We start from the raw sequence: 6000 nt of genomic DNA, 5'->3' as shown, positions 1-6000 counted from the left end.
TTGTGATCTCCCCCAATAGCCCTGCTCACCGAATGCGCACTGCCCACGGGGGCACCTGATGAGCAGGGCTGGTTGGGGAGAGAACAATCGTACAGCTGCCTTGGCAGTCCCCTGAAGACCGGCCCAGGGGAGGCGGCCTCTCTTCTCGTCCCTCCCCTATAGAAACGCTAATGTTTTTTTTAGGGGCTTCCACTACAGAGTCCCTAGAATGCTGGGCACCTGGGCAACTGCCCAGTGTGCCCAACGCGTTTGAATGGCAACGTTAATGTTTGGCTGGTTAGAGAGATCCGTGATCTCCCCAACCAGTCCTGGAGGCTGCAGCTGCTGATCGGGCGGCTGTGCGCCCCCTCGCAGCTGCTCCCGAGGCGAGTGCCTCTCTCACCTCACCCTTGGTAGGGCCCTGATACCAGGAAGTCTAAGACTAAATTTTCTGAGGTTTGTTTCACGTAACTGTTTAGTAAACTTTGGTTTTGATTAAGCAAATGTTTTTAATGTTCATTGTGAACTATAGCTTCTCATTTAACAAACACACGTCCAAGAAATCCGAAACAAAGAAGCAGCAACGGAAGATTCAGAGGAGGTGAAAATGGTCACATAAGGACATGGATTAAGCGATGAGGATTGTGGGGAATTTGATGAAAAAATAATTTTGCTTCCTACTACTGGAAATATGTTCCTGCATGAAGTGCTGGCATCCCCTGGTTGCAGGGGCGTTAGAATCCAGGCTCGATTGCAATAGTTGTGACCGATTATATAATTTATGTTCAAACAAATTCCGAAATCCTGGTCTGTTTGAGGCTCTCGTGGTTCTGTGAATTGAGAGGTACTTTCCTTCAGCATCAGGCAATGCTTTTACCTGGACCTTGATAGGTTATTGTGCTTTATTCAATATTATTTCAGGTTTCAGATATTTCCATATCAATATACAAATCTCAGAATATGTGCTTGTTTCCTCCATAATCAAAATAACAATATTCTGTAAAAGACATGACTATAATGAGTGTAACAGGGACCAGGGGGCTGGCTACTGCTCCTCAGTAAAATTATTTCTCCCCGGAAAAAGAGTTTCCCATAAACGGGATACATGAGAACACACGTTATTGGGACAGGGTATAGTTTATATAGCTACTTTACTAGGATATGGGAAGCAAGAAAGGATTAACATAATTAACACATAATACAATGCCAAGGGATTACACAGACAACATCGGCACCAGGCTAATCTCATCACATATCCACAATGGCAAATACATAATAGAGGTAAAGGGATTAAACGTAGACTAGACTGAGTCATTCTTAATACACATACAGGATGAAAACACAAAATATTACATTTTAACCCCTGAAAGTCGACATAAGACTGCAGCCCCAATAATGTTCCTAAAATGGGCTCCAGCATCCATTACAATGAGATTTATGGAAGTAAATTTAGAATGTCATAAAATTATTCATCCAAAAAATAAAATTATCCCTACTCTAATTGTTTGATCCACACTATGTTTCTTTGCGTGGGAAAGTACCTTTGCGTAACCTGAAATGCAGTGATTCCTTTCTAATTGTCGAGATGACTGTTCATTTTTCTTTTTAGTTAACAAATCTCTTGACCTGTATATAAAGTGAGACTTCAAGGTAAAGAACACAAAGTTTCCCATGCACCTGTCATGTCAGCCATTATCCTCTTTGACCTTTCTTGTGCTCTCAGTTTGAAACGTTCCAGATTAATGAGGCATTTGTTCTCGATGAAGAATCTATTTAAGATACACATTTAATGAGTTGGTTAAGATTAATGATAATGATCTGTTTGCTTATAATTCTAGATTGTTGCCATTTTTGGCAGAACTGCAAAAGTAAATGAATGTTGTGTGGGGCATGCATTTAAAATGGCTCAAATATCAACTAATTTGACAACATTGTACTTAGGTTCTTGCTAACTCAGTTTTTTCCAGTGTCTTTTAAATCAAATTTGTTATAGGATTTTCACCTAGTAGCAGCTGGTGGGCAATGGCAGATGTCCCAGAAAAGAAACTCGACTCGGCCAACTGGTAAGATGAAACTTTTAACTTCGAAAGAGAAAATCTTATCAATAATAACAAACTAATGCATGCTTAGCAGGAGTAGTAGCAATATTTAGTGGACGTTTGAAAGAAAAAAATACCGTATTGGCTCGAATATAGGCCGCACTTTCCCCCCCCACTTTAAGTCTTTAAAGTGGGGGTGCGGCCTATATTCGGGGTCTAGCGCCGGGCAGGCAGCGGGGTTAGGATACAGATCCCCCGCAGCGGTGCAGGGGACCTGCATCCTACTCCCCGATACGCTCAGACAGCCTCCCCTGCCGGCATTTCCCACGGGGGGGGGTGCCGGCACGGGAGGTTGTCTAAGCGCATCGTGCGGACGGTCACCGGCTGCGGAGGTTGTTTACCCGCATCGCCGCAGCCGGTGACCGTCCGCACGATGTGTTTTACCTCTGCCCCCCCCGACTTACCAGAGCAGACTCCCGGGTGTCTTGCGGGGCCGGCGGGGGACATCTGCGCAATACGCATATACAACTTCCGGTGCCGGCACATCCGCTGAGTGCCGGCACCGGAAGTTGTATATGCGTATTGCGTAGATGTCCCCGGCCGGCCCCGCAAGACACCCGGGAGTCTGCTCTGGTAAATCGGGGGGGGGGCAGAGTGGCAGCATATCTCGGGGGGGAAGGAGGAGGACAGTGGCAGCATATCTGGGGGGGAGGACAGTGGCAGCATATCTCGGGGGGGAGGACAGTGGCAGCATATCTCGGGGGGGGAGACAGAGTGGCAGCATGTTTTTTTGGTGCTTTTTTAAAGAAAAAAACTTTTTCTTTAAAAAAAAGCACCAAACTTTTAGGGTGCGGCCTATATACGGGGGCGGCCTATATCCGAGCCAATACGGTATATGTTTTTCACATTACAGGGACACCCCAGCCATCATGATACCTGTGTTACCCTTTTTAGCGATTTCCTTGCATTCTGTAGAATCCCCATATTTGCCCCAATCCCCAGCTGTATGCCTTGCAGAGGATGTGTTCAGCTTAATATATTCAAACACATCTCCATGCCAGTGATAGACTTCAGTCAGTTTACGGCACTTGATCAGTGAATGCTTTCCTACCACCGATTGTCTACGTCAAGAATTGTTGGACCAGGAAGGAGGAAGGCAGCTGCAGGGCTGCAGCTTGTACCTCAGGTAGTTCCTTTATTTTGTTTGTGTTTGAGAGGTGGAGGGTCAGGGAGAGCAAACTGTATCTTTAACACTTTTTTTTCTCTCCAGACCACATTATCGGCTTCCTGGAAGTTGCCTGTTGACTGGTAACACTTGGCTACTTTATAGTTGATGGGTGGTTGTCTCTGTTGTTGGCGAACTCTGCTGGTCATTGCCCTTGGGGCTATTGGTTATTCTCAGGGGAAGAATAGAACCAAAGTGACCATTTGCGATGTCCATTAAAATATCTCAGCTGAAAAGTAAAAAGATGGGAGATCAAAGAAGGTGGGTGGAAGCAACATGAGTTATGTCTGCGATTATAGTAAACAGACATAGAGAAAATATATTCATGGCATTTAATATTTATATCCTGGAAAGAAATCTCAGTTAATAGGGTCGCAGATTATAAAAACATCGCACATACATTGCCTAGAGCCACAGCTGCGATCATGAATGAGAAACACATTATTCCTATGTCCCTAAGCATGCTGCAGAACACGTTACACACAATAAATAAACTGAGTGGCTCAATCCTGGCCTTGACAGCTAATAAGCAAATTTTAATACGCCAATGAAAAAAATTCAATAAACAATAATGAAAGCAATCTATTCAGTTATCTTCTGACAGGAAGCAGCCAGGCTCTGAACTTAAAGATAAATGCGTAGTGCGCTGAACAGGACAACTGATCCCACAAGAGTCCAAGGTCACAGGATGGGAAAAATACAAATGATAACATAAAAAGTAGACAAGGGGTAGAATGTGAATATGGGAACGGGAAGTAGGTCCAAAGCTTTATCTTTGAGAAAAAAAATAAGGAAGTCGTAAGAATCTGATTGAGGGACAATATTTATCTGTACTGTAAAAATCTTACATTCTTTAATCCAAATTGTACAAGAAAGGCATTACAAGGTCATGTGTCCTTGAAGGCACTGACAATTAAAGCGCAACTCAAATTTGATAAGGCAGCTTTTTTTGCCTTTACGTTGTGCTTTAGGTGGCTAAAAGGTCTTGTGTTGAACGCTTCGTCACAATACACACTTTCTTTTCACAGAATGCGCTGTTTGTTACCCCTTTGCTAATATTATTACCCATCATTTATATATATATATAGACAAGACTAGACCTTTGCTTGCACAGCAAGCAAAATTGATTCAGACTACAATGTAGTTTTGTTTTTCCCACTTTTCTTTTTCCCACTTTTGTTTTTGGGCAACAAATTACATTTCCCACTCGTTCCGTTCAGATGAAATTCAGGGGCCTTTTTTGATTCAGAAACGACATTCAGCAAACGTTCCCAAAAGGGGGAGGTCATTGACGCTTCTGGACTCGCCTTTCACCTACAGCAGCACCATCAAGGTTTAGGGAGAGCTCCAGACTTGATTTTGCACTGCAGGGCCAGCACAGCAGCAAAGGATACACACATCCAACAGCGTGCTATGGCACTAAATTTCTCAAAAAATTGGACGATTTCAAAGAATTGATCCCTCAGAGTAAGGAAGGTGTCAGGAACCAATTTTTCGCTGCCTGAACCATGGGTTTTTTATACCTGTGGTGTTTACATCTGCAACCACTAGTGGCCACTCTCCACCCTCTGGAGCATTTAGAACTCAGGTGTGCCTTGTTACCTGGGTTGAGCCCTAGTCTACATCCAGCTGGGCCTTGTTACCTGGATTGCCCTGCCTTTATGAACCTGCCCTGCCCTTCAGTCAGGGCCTTTGTATTGAAGTCTATGGACCTTCCTGCTGTGGCTCTGCACCTGTACTGTTCCTGGTTCCCTGCTTTGTGTCCTTCCAAGTGGACTCCCTGCCTTTGTGTCCTTCCAAGTGGACTCCCTGCCTTTGTGTCCTTCCAAGTGGACTCCCTGCCTTTGTGTCCTTCCAAGTGGACTCCCTGCCTTTGTGTCCTTCCAAGTGGACTCCCTGCCTTTGTGTCCTTCCAAGTGGACTCCCTGCCTTTGTGTCCTTCCAAGTGGACTCCCTGCCTTTCGTACCCTTCCAAGCGGGCTGTGTGCCTTTCGTACCCTTCCAAGCGGGCTGTGTGCCTTTCGTACCCTTCCAAGCGGGCTGTGTGCCTTTCGTACCCTTCCAAGCGGGCTGTGTGCCTTTCGTACCCTTCCAAGCGGGCTGTGTGCCTTTCGTACCCTTCCAAGCGGGCTGTGTGCCTTTCGTACCCTTCCAAGCGGGCTGTGTGCCTTTCGTACCCTTCCAAGCGGGCTCTCTGTCTGTTGTGCCCTTCCAAGCGGGCTCTCTGTCTGTTGTGCCCTTCCAAGCGGGCTCTCTGTCTGTCGTGCCCTTCCAAGCGGGCTCCCTGCCAAAAGACTTATTACCTGTGTTTTATTTTGCCATACGTCCGGTTACTTGCTTAGACTATATTACCCTTATTTGCTGGTCCTGTTATATACATGAAATACACTGCATTACCTGGATTTCTGTTTGTGGTGTCTTTGTTTGCATAATCATGCACCGTGGGTTACATACTGAACCCCAAGTATCCCCTGCGCATGGGCTCCTACCCGACCTGATCACCCGAGTCCTGACAGAATACAAAGGCCATTACAAGGAGTCAGCGGGGTTACTTTCAGTCATCAAAGTGATAGGAGAAAGCTTGCTTGAACTGTGCAAATCATTAATGCAAATCTGGGACTCCAACTCCAATCACTCTCATGAAGACCATTCTCCTACACCTGTTACATCACCTGAGAAATCCAACAAGCCTGTTACCAGTATGAAACAGAAATCTCCTAGGAAATCTAGGAAACGTGAACCCCTTACCGCAACCGA

This window comes from Sceloporus occidentalis, unplaced genomic scaffold (genome assembly GCF_023333645.1).
Source record: "Sceloporus occidentalis isolate IW3139 unplaced genomic scaffold, rSceOcc1.0.p SCAF_81, whole genome shotgun sequence".
In the NCBI taxonomy this organism is placed as follows: domain Eukaryota; kingdom Metazoa; phylum Chordata; class Lepidosauria; order Squamata; family Phrynosomatidae; genus Sceloporus; species Sceloporus occidentalis.
The sequence above is the reverse complement of the archived record's forward strand: the minus strand, read 5'-3'. Positions refer to the sequence as shown.